General features: G+C 41.3%; 2 pseudogenes; both read left to right on the plus strand.

Annotated features, from left to right (window-relative positions):
• Nucleotides 1-13,536: 13,536 nt before the first annotated feature.
• On the plus strand, nucleotides 13,537-15,569 carry LOC136319552 (spermatogenesis-associated protein 31E1-like; annotated as a pseudogene).
• Nucleotides 15,570-15,673: 104 nt separating this feature from the next.
• Nucleotides 15,674-16,913, plus strand: LOC136319553 (spermatogenesis-associated protein 31E1-like; annotated as a pseudogene).
• Nucleotides 16,914-23,786: the final 6,873 nt, after the last annotated feature.

Below are 23,786 nucleotides of genomic sequence, written 5' to 3' on the forward strand. Positions count from 1 at the left end.
CAATGTTGATAATTTTGGGAGCTAGTACATAGGGGTTTGTTATATTTTCTCTTCTTCTGCATATGTTTGAAAACTTTCACACTGAAAAATTTTAAAAAAGTTTACAAGCACACATATACATACAGAAAGGAATTTCTAGAGATTTGTCATATGTAATTGAGCAATGAGAAACTTCTAATAAATTAAATTTGCATTACTTAATTTTTATTTTTTTAGATAACAATAGTGTAGCAATTTATATTTTAGGAAACACTTTGACTTTCACAATTCTACAAGCTAAAAAAATGACAGCTTTAGACGTATAGAGATAAAGGGACATGTTCAAGGTCACAAAGCTAGTCTGTGGAAGGACCCAACTCTCAAACTTGAATCTTTTGGCTTTATGACTTGCTGCCATTATATGATAATTTACTAGGTAACAGGGTTTAACATTTAGGTGTTCTATGATACTTGATAATCTGATCAAAACTAAGGAACTTCTTCCCAGAAAAAATGCATATGTGCGCATATCCAAAGATAAAAAGACAGTTTCAGGAAAAGAGAGGATTACTGTCTCCAATACATCTGAGGCCTGGTTGTGGACATTAGGTTAGGTATTACTGCTCAATAGAGACCGTGCTTGTTAGTCAATTATATTTCTCCTTTACTTGGTATCATTACTCAGACTTCTAACAGAGTTCTAGCTTGGTAATAATCATTACATCAGACCTATTCTCTTGATTTCTCTCCTCTCTGATAACCTGGGCATTGAGCACTAGGATATCCTTACTCAGCTTTAAATCAGCAGTTCCTAACACACAGCTAGTTTGTTTTGTAATGATTAATTTGCTGCTCCCTGTATCTTTTACAATGTTTTCAGTTCAAAATGATCTCAATTCTCAGATACAATATATTGACCATAATCTACTACTGAAATAGCACCTGCTCTGGGCAGCTTTTCTCATGGCATGATGACAACCCCCTCTGTGTTCCTGGAGCTCTGTGAGCATGCCTCACCCTGTTAGACGTCACCCTGCTAGAACAATGCAGTTACATACCTTGCTCCTCCAGGAGACTGTGAGGCCCTGGGGAACAGCAGCCACAGCCACTCATCCCTAGAAGATGGCTAGCACAGCACATGACACTCATTAAGACTGAAAGAAATGCTTCTAAAGTAATAAATGAATGACTCCAAAAATACCACTTAACAAACCATTAAAAATAATAAAAATAATATATAAAACATACAAGATAAAGCCCAACCTGTAAATACTTGACAAATATATCTGTGTCATTCGTTAGGAGTCAATTAAGTAGAAATTGTTTTGAATGCTTCTTTCTATTGTTTTTGACAGACTGATTATATATGTGTTATATAAAGTTCTCCAGTCTTATTAATTACTTACCAGGAGACTTACTTATTTAAAAACTTGATCTAATTAAAATGTTCACTCCCAATGACTGGCCAAAAAGCCTTTCCTCCTACCTGGACTGATTAGATGTACTCTTTTGAGTTAAACAACAGAGGCGAACTATTGTTCCCAGAAGGTGCCTGCTGAAAAGAACAGATGTTACCTTGGTCAAAAGCAATAAACCCTGAGCCAGTCTCCAACCATACTGAAGTGTAGCCCACATATATCATCCCTGAATGGCAAGCTGGGCTCTGAACAGATGGATAATTCGGCAGAAAATTTTGTTGTAAGTTATTTAGTAAAAAGTGAAGGGCATGGTGTACTACAGCGTGAATCTAGAACCAAGAGTGCAGATGAAGAAGGGTGAGGGGCACAGGTGAGGGGCACAAGTGGGGGCAGTAGGGTATTGCTAAATGGAGTACAGACCTTTGGTATGAAAATCCTAACATATCCAACTTCAATTTTCTTTGACCATTTATTCCTTTTTAAATTTAGAAATTAAATTTAATAGAGTGACATTGATCAATAAGTGTACAAAGATTTCAGGTGAACATCTCCATGGCATTTGAACTGTTGATTGTGCTGTGTGCCCATCGCCCAAAGTCAACTCACTTTCCATCACCTTATATTTGTTCCTCTTTACTCCCCTCCCCCTAGTAACTGCTTCACTTTATCTATGTCTATAAGTCTCAATTTTATATCCTACTATGTTGAAATCATATAGTTCTTAGCTCTTTCTGATTTACTTGTTTCACTTAGTTTAATATTCTGAAGGTCCATCTATGTTTTCATAAATGGCAATATGTCATCATTTCTTATGACTGAGTATATTCCACTGTATATATACGATATGTACCACTTCTTTATCCAATCCTCTGTCAAGGGACACTTTGGTTGTTTCCATGTCTTTTCTTTTTATTCTTTGTTCTTCTTCAAATGCAGTCTATGATTAAAAGGAATTACTGTGGTCTTGGAAAGAGAAGGTTAAGTCTTATGTAGATGAGTGTAAATTTTACTTAAATCAGAAAAAATCATTTAACCTAAAGTATAACAGCAATTAAAACACAGTGTTTGACTTTCACTTCCAGATAAGATAAAATAACTGAGCTTGGACCTCCTGTCCACCAAAAACACTAGAGAATTGGACCAAAATACATTAAACAACTGTCTTCAGATTTTGGACAATAGGCAGCACAGGCAATGTGAGGTCTTTCTTTCGATGATGCCAGATTTCAGTACTTTCCGGGTAGCAGCTCATGGAGGGAGAGACCAAGTAGAACTCAGTGGTCTTGTTGTGCCAAGGATACAGAAATCAGTAGTGGAGGAGGTCGAGGTAGCTGAATTTGTACGTCAGTGAACTAAAGACTAGGGAGCCATGCAGAGAAAGAGTGCCAGAAACTTGCACAGAGATCCTTGTTAGTCCACTGCTGAGAATGAAGCTATCTATTTATGCAGAGCATGGAAACTTCTTAGAGCCAAGCGAGGAACCACTAGAACCACTAAGCAATTTTCATCGATTACACCTGACTGAAAGCTATTTAAGTTCCAACTAGCCAGAGCAGTGAGGCCTTATTGAACATTAAATAAAACCCAGAAGGTTCACACGTTAGTAGTAGAAATAGATTAACCCTAGAGTAAAGGCTACTCTAGACATTTCTAAAGATTTAAAAACTAGCCTCAAATAGATCAAACTGATCCACAAGCAATTGCCTGACAAACTTAAATACATTTTAGTGGAAGATAGCAATATCTAGGAATTTAAGGTGTAACAACAATTCCCAGCACCCAGTAAAATTCACAGGACCTGTAAAAAACAAAACAAAACAAAACAAACAAACAAAAAAAACCAGGGAGGAGAAATGTGACCCATATCGAAGAAAAAAATTAGTCAATAGTACAAACCTAGAAATGATATAAAAGATGAAATCAACATATAACAATTTTAAAATTGCTATAACAAATATGCTCAAGGAATTTAAAGCATTAAACTAGTGAGGAGAGAAATAAAAAATATTTTTAAGAGAATTTCTAGGAATAAACCATCAGTATTTAAAATGAACACATTATAGGATGAACACAACAGAAGATTAGATAGTATAGAAAAAGGCATCAGAGAAGTTGAAGATAGAGGAATAGAAACTATACAAATGGTAGCAAAAAACTCAAAACAGACAAGAGAGCCTCAGCAATCTTTGACACAGTTTCAACTATTGGATTATATATTTGGAATCCAAGGAGGAAGGAAGGAAGGGAGTAGTATTTGATAAAATAAAGATAACAGGCCCTGGCCGGCTGGCTCAGCGGTAGAGTGTCGGCCTGGCGTGCGGGGGACCCGGGTTCGATTCCCGGCCAGGGCACATAGGAGAGGCGCCCATTTGCTTCTTCACCTCCCCCCCCCCTTCCTCTCTATCTCTCTCTTCCCCTCCCGCAGCCGAGGCTCCATTGGAGCAAAGATGGCCCAGGCGCTGGGGATGGCTCCTTGGCCCCTGCCCCAGGCGCTAGAGTGGCTCTGGTAGCGGCAGAGCGACGCCCCGGAGGGGCAGAGCATCACCCCCTGGTGGACAGAGCATCGCCCCTGGTGGGCGTGCCAGGTGGATCCCGGTCGGGTGCATGCGGGAGTCTGTCAGACTGTCTCTCCCCGTTTCCAGCTTCGGAAAAATGCAAAAAAAAAAAAAATAATAATAAAATAAAATAAAATAAAGATAACACATTTTCAAATTTGTTAAAAGCCATAAAATTATAAATTCAAGAAACTCAATGAATCCCAACCAAATTAACAATCACATAAACAATAAACCTACCAGAGAAGCATATCTTAATCAAATTACTGAGAATCAATGATAAAGATCTTAAAACTGTCAGAGGAAAAGAAAATATATTATACAAAAGGGAACAAAGAATGACATCAGACTTCTTATCAGAACCAGAATGAGGGCTGGTGCTCAGCATTGAGCTCCTGTGCCCAGAGCGGGAGTGCCTGCTTGCCTCCGCTTGGCCTTGTGCACCAGGTAGCTGGCCCAGCCTGGGTGCAGGTGCTGCGGTGGCTCTGAACAGGGGCCTCGCAGGGGCAGCTCTCCTTCTACATCTTTGTGGCGCTGCTTGCAAAGGCACACACACCTGAGATTCTGCTGTGGCTCCAGGTGCTCTGCAACGCTGAGCACCCGCACCATTTTACTGGAGAATGCTCCTGTCCCTCTGAAACTTGCCGCCATCTTCCCAAGGGCCAATGACATTGGGGCCTAACCAGCCAGGGAAGAGTTTGCGTGGGTGTGGCCGAGCATGCGCACCCAGCGCCGCCCCAGCCCCAGTGCTGACCCGCTGCAGCCTGACCGCTGAGCCTGACCCCGCGCCTGCCACTCCGTTTCGGTCCAGCAGTGCTTTCATCGCTTTTCCAGCCCCTAGGAAAGCAGTCTAGGCTGCTTATATTTTATTTTTAGCTAGATTCACCTGCTGCAAATCTTATAAACATTTTACCATTTATATATGTAAACAGAGATGGTTATTACAGATAAGATAATGCTATTCCAAGATGGCGATGAAGTAGGCGGACCTTCCAACTGCCACCCCCTGAGACCAAATTGGATTACAACTCCGTTTAATGATAATCACATGGAAAAACCATCTTTAAACAAATCAAAGAGGAGTCTATAACTAAGGATCACAGAAGCCACAGTGAGACTGGTAGGAAAGGCGGAGTGACGGAAAGAGCTGCCCCTCTCCTAGAAGGGAGCAGTAGCTGAGGGTGGGAGGGACTCTCACTGCAGGAGGGTCACCCTGAGAGGTGAGGGTCCTCAGCCCTAGGCTGGATGCCCCAGCCTAGGGCCCCAGAGCCTAGAAGAGGCACCCACACAGCAGTTGGCAGTGAATTGAGCCCAGATTTTTGTTTTCCAGGAAGAGACTGGAGCTCTCAGACATGCAGGCTCTGTCTTAAAGGGCCAGTGCAGAAAATCGCATTATGGCCACTTACGCAGGGGAAGGGGGAGAGCTGAGAGGACTAGAGTTGTGTGAGTGCAATGTGAAGTTGCTGGCTCAGGGAGAGACACAGTAGGGGACAGCTACTGGAACCCCTATGCTGAGTCATTCTCTAGTACAGCAGTCACCATCTTTCCTGGGTGGATCAGGACACTCTGAGCATCATCAGCCTGGTCAAATGCAATTACCCCACCCTCAGGACTCTCTCCTGCCCATCCCATGGAGGCAGGGCCATTCAGAGAAGTTAGCCAGAAAGCGGGGGGTGGGGGGGGTGAGTCAGGGACTCAGTTTTCTGATGTTGAGGGCGCAGCTTTTCCCCACATTCTCTCGAGTCTATGACTAGTGCTAATGCACCTTAGGGGAGATTCAGTAGAAACTGTCCAGACTGCAGAATGCAGGAGGACTATACCTCTGGGTCTCAGAGCCACACCCACCAGACTCCTGGGGGCCACACCCTGCTGAGGTCTGTGAAAAATGTCTGGACAGACTGATACTTGGGGCTGAGCCACATCCACCACCCTTTCTAATCCCTGAATTGCCTCAGGCGCTAAACTCTACCAGAAGTTTTTTTACAGTGGCTCTGCTAGACAGAGGCTGCAGGAGACAGGGCTCAAGAAACCTTGGCCTTTTAAGTGGACCTTCCCTCAAGCCCAGTGTGGGTAAAAGCCAGCCTAGGTGTGCAGCTTGGCATTTCCATGTGTACCTGGGCCCAGTAGAGGCAGCCACAAACTCTGGATTGCTTGTAGCTCCAAGAAGGTTGCTGAGAGCCAGTCACAGGCAGTGTCTCCCACTAGTTTGTGGCAGGTTCACTCCCAGGAGGCCCAGGGCTGGCACATTCAGTGGCCAGATACGGGAGCATTGCTTCAGGACCTAACAGCCCTTGTTAGTGGAGTGTCCTAAGGAAGGGTTCCTTATACTTGGCCCAGGTGAGTGCTGCTTTCTGTGATCAACACTGGCACAGTGGCTCATGTGCATTGCATAGGGTGGAACTTCATGGTCAGCCAGCCTAGATGCTGAATATTCTTCCCCTCTTGGCCTAGGTTCCATAGGGGGAAGGGAGAGAGAGGTTTGGAGCACAGACATTTAAAGTATGGATTCCTGCGAGCCTGTTGTTGGATCTGGTCAAGGGACTTAGCTACTTTGGGGAGGGGCACTGTCAGCCTCAGGAGAGGACTCTCTCAGTATTTCTCCCTGAGACCAGGCTCTCACCAGCTGTAAGAACTTCTGTAGAAGGAACTGTTGGCCCCATTCTATCTGAACCTGCTGCTCACCTTGCTTGGGAGAAATAAAATTTGAGTATTCAGCAGTGGCTGAGGGATTAAGCTCTGGAGTAGGGGCCACATTCCCCATACTGGGCTCCTGACCAAGAGACCCCAGAAGTAGGGGGTCCCACTAACATTGTATTTCCAACCTCTGTTGCTTTAACCCAGTGGTCAGCAAACTCATTAGTCAACAGAGCCAGATATCAACAGTACAACAATTGAAATTTCTTTTGAGAGCCAAATTTTTTAAACTTAAACTGTATAAGTAGGTACATTGTTATTAACTTAATTAGGGCGGAGTACCCTTTGTGGAAGAGCCACACTCAAGGGGCCAAAGAGCCGCCTGTGGTTCGTGAGCCACAGTTTGCCGACCAAGGCTAACCTACCAAGGTTGTAACCTGTAGAAGGGTTTGTTGGGTGAGACCAGTCTGAGCTTACACTACAGTCTTTCTACAGAAGACTCTGTAGGAAGACCAGGCAGCTGCAAGAGGCAGTGTGGAGCAGCTGAAAAGCGGGGACAAATCTTATGGAGCTTGAGGCATTTAAGGAGCTGCTGTCATCTCTAAGCAGGAGAAAGCTGATTCCTATATGCAGACTGGCCCCTCCCATACTACCCAGGTACAGTAGATGCAGACAGAAACAGAAAACAGAGCAGTAGCTCCAAATAAATAGCCCATGGCAGGTTACAAACAACAGCTGACACCAACCCAAGAAGACCTAGAACTAACGCAACCAGTAGTGGGTGGTAGATAGCACCAACCCTAGACTCAGCTAACTACATAAGCAGCACTCCCAACGGAGGAGTCCAGCAGGCACCAGACACTGTGGAGAATAAATATGCCCAACAAGACAGACACTGCACCATGTCTAATATACATGATCAAGGTTGACCCTTAGAGCCAGCCAGCCTGAAGGGATAACCATACACACAAAAGGACCAATTGTATTTAATACATACATCAAGAGGGAAAGGAGTATCCTCAAGAAGCATTCCTAGAACAAGGGAAACAGGTGGCCTAGAGATCAGTACTACTGAGCTTATCTTCTTCATAAAGACACCACAAAAATTTCAAAGTCAGACAGCACTACCTAATACACACAAAATGGGCAAAGAGAAACATGCAACCCAAATGAATCAACAAGAAAAATCCCCAGAAAAAGAACTGAGTGAGATGGAAGTAACAAAACTACCCTATGCAAAGTTTAAAATAATGATTTTTAGGATGCTCATGAATCTTAGAGCAACAATGGATGGTCATAATGAGCACCTAAATAAAGAGATAACTAGAAAAAAAAGGACCAGTCAGAAATGACAAATACAATTTCAGAAATGAAGACTGTACTAGAAGGGATCAACAGCAGGCTGGATGAAGCAGAGGATCAAATCAGCAATTTAGGAAAAGATAAATGAGAAAATTGAAGCAGAGCAGCAAAAAGAAAAGAGGTTCTAAAAGACTGAGGAACCTCTAAGAGAGCTCTGTGACAGCATGAAGAGAAAGAACATCTACATCATAGGGGTTTCTGAAGAAGAGAATGAACAATGGGTAGAGAACGTATTTGAAAAAATCATAGCTGGGAATATCCCTAAATTGCTGAAGGAATGAAGGAAAAAGTCACACAACTTCAAGAAGCACAGAGAGTCCCATTAAAGAGGAACCAAAGGAAGCCTACACCAAGATACATCATAATTAAAGTGCCAAAGTTAAAAGACAAAGAAAGAATACTAAAAGCCACAAGAGAAAAGCAATTAATTACCTACAGAGGTGCCCCCATAAGGATAACATCCAACTTCTCAACAGAAACACTTGAGGCCAGAAGTGATTGGCAAGAAATATTCAAAGTGATGCAAAACAAGAACCTACAACCAAGACTTCTTTATCCAGCAAGAGTATCGTTTAAAATCGAAGGAGAAATAAAAAGCTTCCCAGACAAAAAAAGACTCAAGGAATTCATTACAACCAAACCAGTACTATAAGAAATGTCAAGGGGCCTGCTATAAAAAGAACAAAAGAAAAAAGGAATCAAGAGAAAGAGGATTGTAGATTTATAGAATAAAATGACAATAAATACATATTAATAATAACCTTAAATGTAAATGGATTAAATGCTCCAATCAAAAGACATAGGGTAGCTGCATGGATAAGAAAACTGGACCTGTACATATGTTGTCTACAAGAGACCCACCTCAGAACAAAAGATACACATAGACTGAAAGTGAAGGGGTGGAAAAAAAGTATCTCATGCAAATGGAAATGAGAGCTAGGGTAGCGATACTTATATCTGACAAACTAGCCTTGAAAACAAAGGCTATTGTAAGGGATAAAGAAGGTTACTACATATTGATAAAGGGAGCAATCCAACAGGAGGATATAATCATTGTAAATATTTATGCACCTAATATAGGAGCACCTAAATATATAAAGCAGATTTTGATGGACATAAAGGGTGAGGTCAACAGCAATACTATAATAGTAAGGGATTTTAATATCTCACTAACATCAATGGATAGATCCTCCAGACAGGAAATTAATAAAGAAACAGCGGCCTTAAATGACACACTAGATCAACTGGATTTAATAGATATCTTCAGAACATTTCATGCCAAAGCAGCAGAATATACATTCTTTTCAAGTGCTCATGGTACATTCTCTAGGATAGACCACATGTTAGGACACAAAACAAGTCTCAGTAACTTGTTTTAGGAAGATAGAAATAATATCAAGCATCTTCTCTGATCACAATGGTATGAAACTAGAAATCAACTACAAATAGAAAAACTGGAAAACACTCAAACACTTGAAAGCTAAATAGCATGTTATTAAATAATGAATGGGTTAACAATGAGATCAAGGAAGAAATAAAAAATTTCCCTGAAACAAATGAAAATGAACATACAACAACTCAAAATTTATGGGACACAGCAAAAGCAGTCCTGAGAGGGAAGTTCATAGCATTACAGGCATACCTTGAGAAGAAAGAAAAAGCTCAAATAAACAGCTAAACCCTGCATTAAAAGAAGTAGAAAAAGAACAACAAATAAATCCCAGAGTAAGTAGAAGGAAGGAAATAATAAAGATCAGAGCAGAAATAAATGACATAGAGGCTAAATAAAAATAAAGAGGGTCAATGAAACCAAGAACTGGTTCTTTGAGAAGGTAAACAAGATTGATGAACCTTTAACCAGACTCACCAAGAAAAAAAGAGAGAGGACTCAAATAAATAAAATTAGAAATAAAAATGGAGAAGTCACAACTGACACCACAGAAATACAAAGTATTGTAAGAAAATACTATGAAGATTTATATGCCAAAAAATTGAACCTAGGTGAAATAGATAAAATTTTAGACACATACAATCTTCCAAGACTCAGTCTGGAGGAATCAGAAAACCTAAACAGACCAATTACAACAAATGAGATTGAAACAGTCATCAAAAAACTCTTAATAAACAAAAGTCCTGGACTGGATGGCTTCACTGGCTAATTTTTCAAAGAAGAACTAACACCTATCCTTCTCAAACTATTTCAAAAAATTCAAGAGGTGAGATTTCCAAGCTCCTTTTATAAGGCAAGCATTATCCGCATTTTAAAACCAGGTAAAGACACTACAAAGAAAGGAAACTATAGACCAATATCTCTGATTAACATAGATGTTAAAATTTTCAACAAAATATTAGCAAACTGGATCCAACAATACATTTAAGAAGTCATACATCATGATCAAGTGGGATTTATTTTGGGGAGGCAAGGCTGGTATGATATTCACAAATAAATTAATGTGATTCAGCGCATAAACAAAAGGAAGGATAAAAATCACATAATATGAATAGATGCAGAAAAAGCATTTGATAAAATCCAGCACCCATTTATGATCAAAACTCTCAGTAAAGTGGGAATACAGGAAACATACCACAACATAATAAAGGTTGTCTATTATAAAACGACAATCAACATCATACTCAATGGACAAAAATTAAAAGCAACTCCCTTGAGATCAGGAGCAAGGCAAGTGTGCTCCCTTTCACCACTCTTATTCAACATAGTTCTGGAAGTCCTAGCCACAGCATTCGACAAGAAGAAGAAATAAAAGACATCCAAATTGGAAAAGAAGAAGTAAAACTATCATTATTTGCTGATGACATGATACTGTACATAGAAAACCTGAAAGTCTCAGTCAAAAACCTACTAGACCTGATAAATGAATTCAGCAAGGTGGCATGATATAAAATTAATATTAAAAAATTCAGTGGCATTTTTATACACCAACAATAAACTGTCAGAAAGAGAAATTAAGGAAACAATCTCTTTCACTATTGCAACAAAAGAAATAAAGTACCTAGGAGTAAATTTAACCAAGGAGGTAAAAGACTTGTACTCAGAAAATTATAAGACATTGTAAAAAGAAATCAAGGAAGATACAAACAAGTGGCAGCACATACCATGTTCATGGGTAGGAAGAATAAACATCATTAAAATGTCTATACTAACCAAAGAAATCTATTAATTCACTGCAATTCCTATTAAAATACCAATAGCAGGCCCTGGCCGGTTGGCTCAGCGGTAGAGCATCGGCCTGGCATGCAGGGAACCCGGGTTCAATTCCCGACCAGGGCACATAGGAGAAGTGCCCATTTGCTTCTCCACCCCCCCCTCCTTCCTCTCTGTCTTTCTCTTCCCCTCCCGCAGCCAAGGCTCCATTGGAGCAAAGATGGCCCGGGCGCTGGGAATGGCTCCTTGGCCTCTGCCCCAGGCACTAGAGTGGCTCTGGTCATGGCAGAGCGATGCCCCGGAGGTGCAGAGCATCGCCCCCTGGTGGGCAGAGCGTCGCCCCTGGTGGGCGTGCCGGGTGGATCCTGATCAGGCGCATGCGGGAGTCTGTCTGACTGTCTTTCCCCGTTTCCAGCTTCAGAAAAATACACACACAAAAAATACCAATAGCATACTTCAAAGATATAGAACAAATATTCCAAATATTTATATGGAACCAAAAAGAACCCAAATAGCCTCAGCAATCTTGAAAATGAAGAATAAAGTGGGAGGTATCTCACTTCCTGATATCAAGTTATACTGCAAGGCCATTGTACTCAAAACAGCTTGGTACTGGCATAAGAACAGGCATACAGATCAATGGAACACAACAGAGAACCCAGAAATAAACCCATGCCTTTATTGTGAATTGATATTTGAAAAAGGAGGTAAGAGCATACACTGGAGTAAAGACAGTCTCTTTGATAAATGGTGTTGGGAAAATTGAACAGGGACATTTTAAAAAAATGAAACTGGACCACCAACTTACACCATTCACAAAAATAATCTCAAGATGGATAAAAGACATAATTGTAAGCCAGGAAACCAAAAAAATCTTGGAAGAAAACATAGGCAGTAAACTCTCAGATATCTCTCATAGCATGATTTTTTCCAATATATCTCCATGGGCAAGTGAAATAAAGGACAAAATAAACAAATGGGACTATATCAAACTAAAAAGCACAGCAAAAGACAACATTAACAAAATAAAAAGACAACCCAAACAGTGGGAGAACATATTTGCCAATACGTCTGATAAGGGGTTAATAACCAGAATTTATAAAGAACTTTTAAAATTCAACACCAGGAAGGTAAACAATCCAATTAAAAATGGGCAAAGGAACTGAATAGTCACTTCTCCAAAGAGGACATACAGATGACCAATAGGCATATGAAAAAATGTTCACCATCACTAATCATCAGAGAAATGCAAATTAAAACCACAATGAGATACTACCTCACACCTATCAGAATGGTGCTTATTAACAAATCAACACACAATTGCTGGCGGGGGTGTGGAGAAAAAGGAACCCTTCTGCATGGCTGGTGGAAATGCAGACTTGTGTAGCCACTGTGAAAAACAGTGTGACATTTCCTCAAAACATTAAAAATGGAACTGCCTTTTGACCCAGCTACCCCACTTTTAGGAATATACCCTAAGAATACCAAATCACTGTTTCAAAAGAAGATATGCATTCCCATGTTTATTGCAGCATTGTTTACAATAGCCAAGATCTAGAAACAGCCGAACTGTCCATCCGTGGACAAATGGATTAAAAAGCGATGGTACATATACACAATGGAATACTACATGGCCATGAAAAATAAGGAAAGCTTACCTTTTGTGATGGCATGGATGGACCTGGAGACTATTATGCTAAGTGAAATAAGCCAGGCAGAGAAAGACAAATATCATATGATCTCACCTATATGTGGAATCTAATGAACAAAGTGAACTGAGGAACAGAAATGCGGCAGAGGTGGGGTCACAGGGAGCAGAGGAACAGGTGTCAGAGGGAAGGGGAATGAAGGGATGAAATCAGAGAAGGTGAAGGGATTAGTAGAATTATATGTCTGTGTATATGAATCTATTTATGTTTGTTCTTTGTTGCTTTTTGTTTTACATCTCACATAGGTGAAATCATATGGTTCTTGTCCTTTTCTGGTTTATTTTGCTTGGCGTGATGGTCTCAGGGTCCATCTATGTTGAAGCAGGTGACAGTGTTTTATCTTTTGTTGCAGCTGAGTAGTGTTCCATGGTGTGTGTATGCCACATTTTTTTTTATCCAACCGTCTATCAAAGGCCACTTCAGTTAGAAATGGGTGGATTCAAGCCAGAACTCAAACAGATACAGGAACCAGGTAATACCTGGCTTCCAAGTGGAATAAACAAATTTGATGATAGTCTAGAAGTTGGAGGAGAGGGGTGAGATGAAGCCTCCTAGCTGGGTGGGGCTGGGCTTTGGGGTCCAGCCTGCTCATTTCTGCCCCTCCTACACAGTCAGGAGCCCTTTGTGATCAGACCTCAGCTCACAGATGCGGGTGGGCTTTTTGGCCACAGGCCTTTCCCTGTGTTCAGTTGCCTGAGGGCAGCATTGCAATTCAGATGATGAACAACCCTCTCTTTTCCCTGCAGAGTGTTAGTGCTACCTGGTAGAGCTCCAGCCCTTCCTGGGTGATTGACGCCATCTTTGCCAATGTGTGTGGACTTCTGCTTTTCCTCCTATTACTCCCACGCTTGGAGAGTAATCCGTCCTTAACACCACCTAGGAGACCTAGAAACATCAGGGAGTGTCCACGGGAGCCGAGATGGAGGAGCAGAAGCAGGAAGAAAAGTGGAGCTTTGAAAGCCTGCAGAAATTGCCTGCAAGAACTGGAAGAGGTTTGGAACCTGATTTCTCTTCTTGGAAGCCATCTGGGGAGGCCCCCTGACAAGGGCAGCTCTTGCCAGTGCTTGGATCAAGACCCTCCTGGTGAGGCGTGCACTACAGCACCCGAGGGAGCCCATGGTACCTGCTTGGTGCCTGCGAAAGAGAGTGTGCCCGCCATGTCCTTGTCTGCTTCCCCAGCTCCTCTGACCCTGTGTCCTCTACCTCTGGCCTCCACCCACTCAGCAGAATATCCAGACCAATATGACTTGGAGGGAATCCCCCTGGGCACCACTGTGACAAGCTCACCTCCAGGGAATGCCTTCCTGGTGTCTCCCATCTTAGCCATCTCGGCCCTTGGCTGCTCAGGCTGTCCTACTAAGTTCCTGTCCTGGCGGTGGGTGACTAGCAAGGCCTTGTTCTTCCCCTCCTCATCACAGCATGAGTTCCAGCAAGAGCACCCGTCCCACCACCCTGCCTGGGCCTTGTTCTGGGGGAGACCCCACAGACAGGTAGGTAGAGACTGGTAGCCTCTCCTTTCTTCACCCTGATGTCCAGAGCTGCTGGAGATGCTAATCACCAAGAGAGTGCCACTGAAATTGTGGGAAGAGAAAGAAAAGGAGGGTCGTTTTCAAATCATAAGAGCTTGGACAACCACCTAAACTTTTTGGGGAACAAGTGGAAATCGCTGGGTGCTGACCAGAACACTACAACCCCCCAACCCTTCTGGAGCATGAAAGACAAACGAGCCAGTGCCCAGTCCTCAGCAGTCCTCTCATCTCAAGTTTCTGGGCAACCATCTACAGCAGAGATGCAGCCAGCTCTTCTGGAGCCTCCCCTTTCTGTAGCAAGTCCCTGGTGGCTACATTCTGGGTGTCTAAAAGCTCTTCTTACCAACAGCCTTTTTCAACTGCATTCAATGGGCTCTCTAACAATGTTCCAGGTCCAGTTCAGCCCAGAACACCTTCAGGGCTTTCTCAGGCCCCAGCCTTTTCCCTCCCTGGGGCCAACCTCAACCTTTGACTGGAAACTTTGATTCAGTCCCAGCCCCCATCTCCAGCTCAGATTCAGACCCAGACACATCTCATATACTCCCTCCCAATCCGACTGCCTTCTTCTCCACCCCAGATGAGGACTTCTGGAGTATCTTGCTCTACACCCCAGCATAGGGTACAATTTTTTATCCTAATTGAAAATCAATATCTGGAGCTGCCCTTGTTGCAGAAGCAACTGCAAAGGGAGAGGCTGTCAACCTTTGTCACTGAAAGACCTCAGGGAGGCTTTAGCCAACCCATTCCCAGCCTTCCTCAGGGTAGTGGGGCCTCCAATGGCCACAAGTCAGTGTCCATCCCTCACAGAGATTTTATCAGTTCTCATCGCCAGAAGCAACATTTCACAAGAGGCTCAACAAAGATGAAAGCAGGATGGCCAGCACTTCAGGGTCCAGGTGTCTCTGAAACTGGTGTAGGCTCAGGGCCAATGTCCAGGGGTGAGTTGGGCACACGACTCAAGAAGATGGAGCCCAGATACCAGAGAAGGTCTCATCAGAAAGACCAAATAGGGCAAGACCTCAGCAGGGGTCAACGGCAATGTGTGAGGATGATCCCAAAAGGTCTCTCTAGGTCTTTCTAGATGCCCAGCCAACTTCGCAATGGAGTTTCTAGAAATGAACTCCAGGAAGTCAGAAAGACACTTGAAGCCTTCAAAGAGTTACCCAAGAACTTGCTTACACAAAGACCCAAATAAGAAATATCTAGAACAACTCTTATAAGACCATTTGGGCAGGAAGTTCAAACAGATCAGAGTTTGATTCCTGTGAGTGTGTGTCGACCTTGGCTTACTGCCAACCATACTCTTCCCACGTGCCACAGTCACATGGAAACCAGGATTCTAGCATCTCTGAAGGGTCGGGAACATTATGTGACACCTTCTGTGGGCTTTTATTCTTCGGTCCATGTTTTAGACAGGTGCTGGGATCACATTATAAGGTTTCAGGTGGGACATAAGTGGGACCTGCCCCTCCAGGCCGTTGAGACCATAAAGCTCAAGCTATGTGAGGCTCAAAATTTGCCCATTCCACTGTCCCCCTCCTCCCCTTCAGATGTCTGTGTATCTGGGGTCCACTCAAAATCCAACTTCAAGTTCTTGCAAAAAGCTCCTCAGCCCTTATTGGGAGAGAAGGTGATAACAAAAGAGTCATTTCTCACCTGGGAAGGTCCTCTCCCCACCACCTCACCTGAGATTGAGGAAATCTAGAAAGTCATGGGAGGGTCACTGTCTGGTTATGGCCATGGGCCCTCAAAGGCCCCTTTAACTAGGCAGGAGAACAGACCACCTTCTCAGTCTGTCACACTCAGCGTCATGGGAAAAACCCAGCAGATTGGGACTGTCGTGGAGGTTGAGAAAAGGAGTCAAGAAGCCAGATCCAAGTTCAGCAGTAGCCAGGAATGAGCCATGGGAGGAAAGGGACTCAGAATTCAGGAGATCCCCGCCAGAGGGCAGCAGTACTAGAAGAGAACTTAGGGTCCCAATCATCAAGGGTTGACAAGGCCAGGAAGTCAGTGAAAGCAGAGGAGACCGCTCCTTTGGAAGTCTTTGTGGGTCCTAGTGTGCTGGCTTGTCCCTAAACCATTAAGTGAGTATGAGGAGATCAGGCTCTCCAGGGCCCATGAAGCTCCTCACCACCTACAAAGTCAGTTGCCTGGGACCCAGAAGAGCCATTCCTGAAAACAAAGATTGCCAGTAAGATGGAGCCCCAAGGGAAGGTAGAGTCAGAGAACTGGCTTCTAGGCCATGCCACTGGTGTGCTCCTTCAAGACTATGCCACCAGCATACTCCTCCAAGACTCTCAAACTGATGTGCTCCTTGCTGAAGACATCTTGGCTTCTCACAGTTCACTGACCATTTCCCAGAGGGAAAGTAACAGTGGGGACATGCCAGCTGCCCAAGTGTTACACGACCTCATATGGAGTGGACAGAGCAGCCAGGGGCAGCAGGTACCCAGGGTATAAAAGTTAAAGACCTGTGTGAGAGCCAAAGCAAGATGTCTTTCTCTTCTGATAAGAGGGGGGGTGTAAGGGACCCAACCCAGGAAAACACAAAGAAGGGCTGGTGATTGTGACAGCTGTTGGACAGATCCTGGTGGAGAAATTAGGACTTTATGAAGAACTTTATGCCAAGGAGTTAAATCAGCACAGAAAACAATTCCAGGCCCCAGTAGGCGGGTGTTCCTCTTACCACAAGGCTTTCTCTTCTCCACAGCAGAGAAAAGTGATGGAAGATATGATCTATACTCACCAAGTCACCCCCAATGGCCACAATTGTCCTAACAAGAGTGGGTGGACCAGAGACAGGGGCAGAAAGTGAGCCTTCCTACCCATGAAGCCAGGGTTCCCAGGTAGACCCTCCCAACGTGGGCTGAAGGCAGCAGAGGTCTCAGACCACCTCCATTGTTACCCTACGTACTGTTCCTCCTCTGGTCAATCAGAGTGTGCTTCTCACACCTTTCCTGGTAGGAAAGTTTTCTTTAAAATGAAAAGGATAATGTGCAGAAACCTTCTCCTCCTGGTAGCACATCACCCTCTAGGTCCTAATGGCTTCTGCCACAAATTTAATTGTTTCCAAAAATAAAAGTTCTTGCTCATGAAAAAACAAAACAAAAAAAATGTGAGACAATACATAATTTAAAAATTTTCCCATTGATTTGAGAGAGAGAGAGAAGCATCAACTTAATGCTTCACTTACCATATTCCCCCATGTAAAAGATGCACCATTTTTCAAAAAATTTGGGATCTAAAAACTGGGTGTATCTTATACAGTGGTGTGGCATTTCAAATGCCGTAGATGGAACTGAGGACAAGGCAATATATGAAGACAGTGATTCGTCATCAGACACAGATGGGGACAAGCTAATGGGAGTTTTGACAGTGAGGAGGAGTTGTATGAATTTTATGATGAATAAAATTGGACTTTAATAACTTTATTTAATAGATTTTTTTTCAAATTTTGGGCCCCAAAATTAAGGTGCATCTTATACATGGGAGTGTCTTATACATGGGAAAATATGGTAGTTGTACACTCATTTGCTGCTTCTTTTTTTTATATAAATAAATTTTTATTAATTTTAATGGGATGACATCAATAAATCAGGGTACACATATTCAAAGAAAACATGTCCAGGTTATCTTGTCATTCAATTATGTTGCATATCCATCACTCAAAGTCAGATTGTCCTCCGTCACCTTTCTATCTAGTGCCCCTCCCCCTCTCCCTCCTTCCCTCCTCCTGACCCCCGTAACCACCACACTCTTGTCCGTGTCTCTTAGTCTCATTTTTATGTCCCACAAATGTGTGGAATCCTGCAGTTCTTGTTTTTTTCTGATTTACTTATTTCACTCTGTATAATATTATCAAGAGCCCACCATTTTGTTGTAAGTGATCTGATGTCATCATTTCTTATGGCTGAGTAGTATACCATAGTATACATGTGCCACATCTTCTTTATCTAGTCTTCTATATATATATAGATTTTTACAGTGATTAAAACCTTTAAGCAAACTCTTGGCCAATACAACAAGAATCCATAAAAGAGTAGTGTCCTTAACATGTTCACCAAGTCCAAGTTGGCACCAACACCATTCCAAATCCCTGCGAATGCAACCCAACCCCAGTTCAGTCTGTTAGGAGCTGTTGCAAGGAGCAGGAGTCTAGGAAAAGTCCACATCCAGGAAAAGGCCGCATGGCACTGGGATTGTTGTCACAATTCTATATTTTGCAGCTCACGTGCAAGTCCCAATGACCGCTGCTTCTAGCTGGTAATGATTCAGGTAGACTGGAAAAGCCATCTGCAGCATGTGTGGAGATGGAGTTTCTGTTCTCTTCTGCCTGGAGAGATGAGACCAGGTTGTTTTCCCTGGAGCTCTGCAACTGTGGCGTGGTAAAGAGAACCTTGGGGTACACTAAGCTGGGTGGCAAAGGTAAATTCACAATAGAAGTTGGCAAAAGGGGGAGAGAGAGCTCTAAATTAGAAGTAGGTCCCAGCCTGAAATATAAGTGGGGCATTGAGGTAGGAGGAATAAAGGAAACATTATATATTGATATTAAACAAAGCAGCAGAAAATAGGACTATCAACACTCACAACAGAGATCTTTGAGGGAAGAATAAAAAACCTGACTATTCAGGCAAGACATAGTTAAGTGGCCCTTGTGCAAATGAGATCAGTTTATCTGCTTCTTGGAATAAATACCCTAGGCTCATCCACAGTGTTGTAGATGGGGCCGATGGCCCTGGGCACCTTCAGCCTTCAGTGGCAAACCCCAGCTTTCTGGGCAAGGTTAGGTAATAGGTGGCTGGAGCAGGGCTGGAAGAGTCTGAACCCTCCCTTAAAGGAGCGAGGGGGAAGCCTACCTTCCAGTGTCCCTTTTTCCTCACAGCAAAGGCATGTAAACCTGGCAGGCTTTAGCTCAATGACCTTCCTTTTCACTATTGAAGCAGGACCCAGATGGAATCCTATGAGACCCCTTTGGGGCGTTGGAGCCTTTAAGGGTGTATCCTAACAGTTGGTAGTTCCCCTGATCTCTATTGGGCTTTTTCTGCCTCTTGGTACCTTAAAAGCCATGCTCAGAAGATCTCACTGAGGGGTTTGAGGATCCCCATCTGCCTATATAAACCTTTTCCATATATCTGGTCATTTGCTGCTTCTTGTATGTGCCTTGACTGAGGATTGAACCTGTTACCTTGGTGCTCTAGGACAATGCTCTATCCACTGAACCACCCAACCAGGTGAGCCAAGACTAGATTTTAAATTATGAAAAAAGGAAACAAAGCCTGGTGAGCTATAATTACTATATATATTAAGCAAAAATATCTTTCAGAAGTAAAGGTGAGAAAAGGACTTATTCAGATAAACATATAAACAGCACATAGCAAGATAGTGGGTTTTTACCCAACCATATCAATAATTCAATAATTCAACCATATCAATATTGTCAAATTGGTCTTTTATTTAGAACTTTTAGACCATTTACATTTAAAAAGCAATAATAAACTGTAATACTTGCAAGAACTTACTTTAAATATCAAAACCAGGGTTAAAAATAAAAGAATGAAAAAATCCCAAGAAAAAAATAAACAAACAAAATCAAAACAGCGGCTGTATTAAACTAGATTCAGAATTAGGAATATTATCTAAATAAAAAAGGACATTATGATCTAGGCTACCACTTTACGAAGACACTATTGGATGTGATAGAGTAAACAAACCCCAAAATAAAGAGAAGGGAAGGAATAATACAGATAAGAACAGAAAGTAATTAAATAGAAAACTGGACTAGCAGAGAAAATCAATAAAACCAAAAGCTGACTCTGTGGAAAGATCAATAAAACTGATAAATCTCAGCCAAGCTGATCAGAAAAAAAAACAAAAAACCAACTTACACAATGTTTAGAGTAAAAGAAGATTTATTAATATAGATCTTTCAGCATTAAAAGAAAAATGAAAAATATTATGAACTTTATTCCCCCAATTGACATTTTAGATGAAATAAACATTCTTGAACAGCACAAATTATGAAAGCTAACATAGGTAAAAATAGAATATCTGAATAGCCCTATATAGAAGATATTGCATTAAAAATTAAAAGGCTTCACAAAGAAAACTACAGATTTGCTGGATTGTTTCATGGATGAATTCCATCAAACATTTATAGAATAAATAATACAAATGCTACACAAACTGTTGGCAAACAGCAGAGGAGAAAATATTATTAACGCATTTTATGAGGTCAACCTTACTCTGATAGCAAACCAAACTAAGACACTATAGGAAAATAATTGACCCATGTCCCTTATAAACATTAAAATAAAACTGTTCCAGAAATTATCAGCAAATGGAATCCAGCAATACATTATACAAATAATGAAAAATGAACAAGTAAGATTTATCTCACAGATGGTTTATATTAAAAAATATCAGTCACCATATCAATAGGATAAGAACAAAATAATATGTGTTTTCTTAGATGCAGAAAAGACATTGCATAATATTCAACACATATTCATGGTAAAATATCTGTAATCAAGTGGGTTTCACAAGGTCATGAGATACCAGGTAGACCAAAAAAAAAAAAAAAAAAAAAAAAAAGAAAAAAAGAAAGAAATTGTATTTTTATTCTAGCAATGAACCTATATTCAGGAACATGCAATAAAAAATGATTCTGTTTAGAATAATATAAAAGACATAAGATAATTAGACATAAATTTAACAAAGGATAGTAAGACTGTACATTATAAGACATGCTGAAAGAAAGAGAACATCTAAATTAGTGGTAAGATATACCACCTTCATTAATTGAAAGATGCTGTATTATTATCAATTCACCTGGACCTGACCAAATTTTAACTCAAACACAGCATGATTTTTTTTTGTAAAAATTGTCAAGCTGGTTCAACAATTTATATGTAACTACAAAACATCTAGAGTAAACAAAACTATTTTGAGAAAGAAGAACATTGGAGGATTTATACTACCTCCTTTTAAGATTTACAAAAGCTGTGTTTTCAAGACAGTATGGTATTGATGTAAGGACGGACCCACAGATTAATAGAACAGAAGACTGTGTGTGTGTGTGTGTGTGTGTGTGTGTGTGTTTGTACTGAATTGCCTTTGCACCAAGTCTTTTTCTCACCAATAATTCTGTAACAACTGGATATCAGTTTATTAAAAAAAATGAACATCACACCTAACTGAACATCATTGTTATGTAGTAACTTGAAATGGTTCATAGACCTAAATGTAAATACTGAAACTATACAATTTTTGAAGGAAAATATGAAAAAATCTTTGCAACCTTATGTTGGCATACATTTTTTAGAAACAAAAAAACCCCCATAAAATGTTAAGAAAAAAATTGAAAAATTAAACTTTATCCAATATAAATGTTCTGCTCTTCAAAAGATAACATTAAGATAACAATAATAGCCTGGCCAGGCAGTGGCACAGTGGATAGAGTGTCGGACTGAGATGTGGAGAACCCAGGTTTGAGACCCCGAGGTCATCAGCTTGAGTGCGGGCTCATCTGGTTTGAGCAAAGCTCACCAGCTTGGACCCAAGGTCGCTGGCTCGAGCAAGGGGTTACTTGGTCTGCTGAAGGCCCATGGTCAAGGCACATATGAGAAAGCAATCAATGAACAACTAAGGTATTGCAACAAAAAACTGATGATTGATGCTTCTCATTTCTCTCCGTTCCTATCTGTCTATCCCTCTCTCTGACTCCCTCTCTGTCTCTCTAAAAAAAAAAAAAAATAAGCCTGACCTGTGGTGGCACAGTGGATAAAGCGTCGACCTGGAAATGCTGAGGTCGCCGGTTCGAAACCCTAGGCTTGCTTGGTCAAGGCACATATGGGAGTTGATGCTTCCAGCTCCTCCCCCCTTCTCTCTCTCTGTCTCTCCTCTCTCTGTCTCTCTTTCTCTCCTCTCTAAAATGAATAAATAAAAAAAAATAAATAAATAGAAAACAAAATAAAAGGTAAGCAGAGGAGAAAATATTTTGAGAACATACCTAGCAAAAACGTATATCCTGAACATATAAAAACTCTTAGAATTCAATAAGACAAAAAAAAAAAACCAAAAAAAAAAAACCCCCCTAAAAAAACAACTCAAGTAGAAAATGGGCAAAAGATTTGAAGAGATACTTCATTAAAGAAGATAGACACTCTGGCTGGTTGGTTCAGTGGATAGAATATTGGCCCGTTGTGTGGAAATCCCAGGTTTGATCCCTGGTCAGGACACATATAGGAATCAACCATCTGCTTCTCTTCCCGTTCCTTTCCCCCTTCCCTCTGTCTTCCCCTCCTGCAGCCGGTGGCTCGGCTGGTTCGCACATCGGCCCCAGACGGGTGTTGCCATGTGGATCCTGGTTGGGGTGCATGCGGGAGTCTGTCTCATTAAATAATACTAATAATAATACTAATAGTAAGTTATACAGAAGGGCAATATGCGCATGAAAAGGTTTTCGACATCACCAATCACCAAGGAATGAAAATGAAAACACAATGAAATATAATCACACATCCAATAGAATTTAAAAAGAAAATGATTGGCAACATCAAGTATGGACAAGAATGTGGAGTACCAAGAACTCATGTAAATTACTTAGAAGACTATGAAATGGTAAAACACTTTGGAAAGCAGCCTGACAGCTTCTTACATAGCTAGATACATACATAGACCAAGCAATCATACCTAGGCATTTATTTACCCAAGAGAAATGGAAGCATATGTCCACATGAAAAATTATCCTTCAATCTTCATAGTAACTTTATTCATTATAGCCCAAAACTTCAAACAATTCAAATGTTCATCAACAGGTGAATGAATGAACAAATTATAGTATATCCATATGAACTACTTACTTATACAAACTACTGAAACAAATACACCAAAGTGAATTTCTATGAAAATCTAGCAAAAGTAAAATTCATCATAGTGGTAGATGAGTGGTTACTTGGTGTTGGGGTGGAAATTACTTACTATCAAGGGCACAAAGGAACTTTTTGGGGTGATGGAAATGTATTGATGATTATGTTATCTGTAAAGGTATATACATTTGTCAAATTTCATTAAATAACACCTAAAAATGGGAACATTTTTATTATATATATATATTTTACCTCAATTAAGTTGATTTTTAAAAGGTGTTTTTTTATTGGGAAAAAAAGGTTACTATGAAGCATGATTCCCTGAGATGACCACTAGTCAGCCAGCAACAATCATCCTACTAGTTACATGAATTCATGTTGCACTGATTTAATAGCTAAGCTAGGATATGAATATAATTCTGTAGGTGGAGATATAGAGGTTTTGCATTATTAGAATTTATCACAGGCTCTGGGTGATGGAAGGTGTGAGCAAGAGACCCCAAGAATACAGGAAAGGGAAGGCTAAAAGGCACAAATCTGCCTTGTACTTAATGGTGTCCTGGACGAGAC

Source organism: Saccopteryx bilineata, chromosome 1 (assembly GCF_036850765.1).
Source record: "Saccopteryx bilineata isolate mSacBil1 chromosome 1, mSacBil1_pri_phased_curated, whole genome shotgun sequence".
Classification (NCBI taxonomy): domain Eukaryota; kingdom Metazoa; phylum Chordata; class Mammalia; order Chiroptera; family Emballonuridae; genus Saccopteryx; species Saccopteryx bilineata.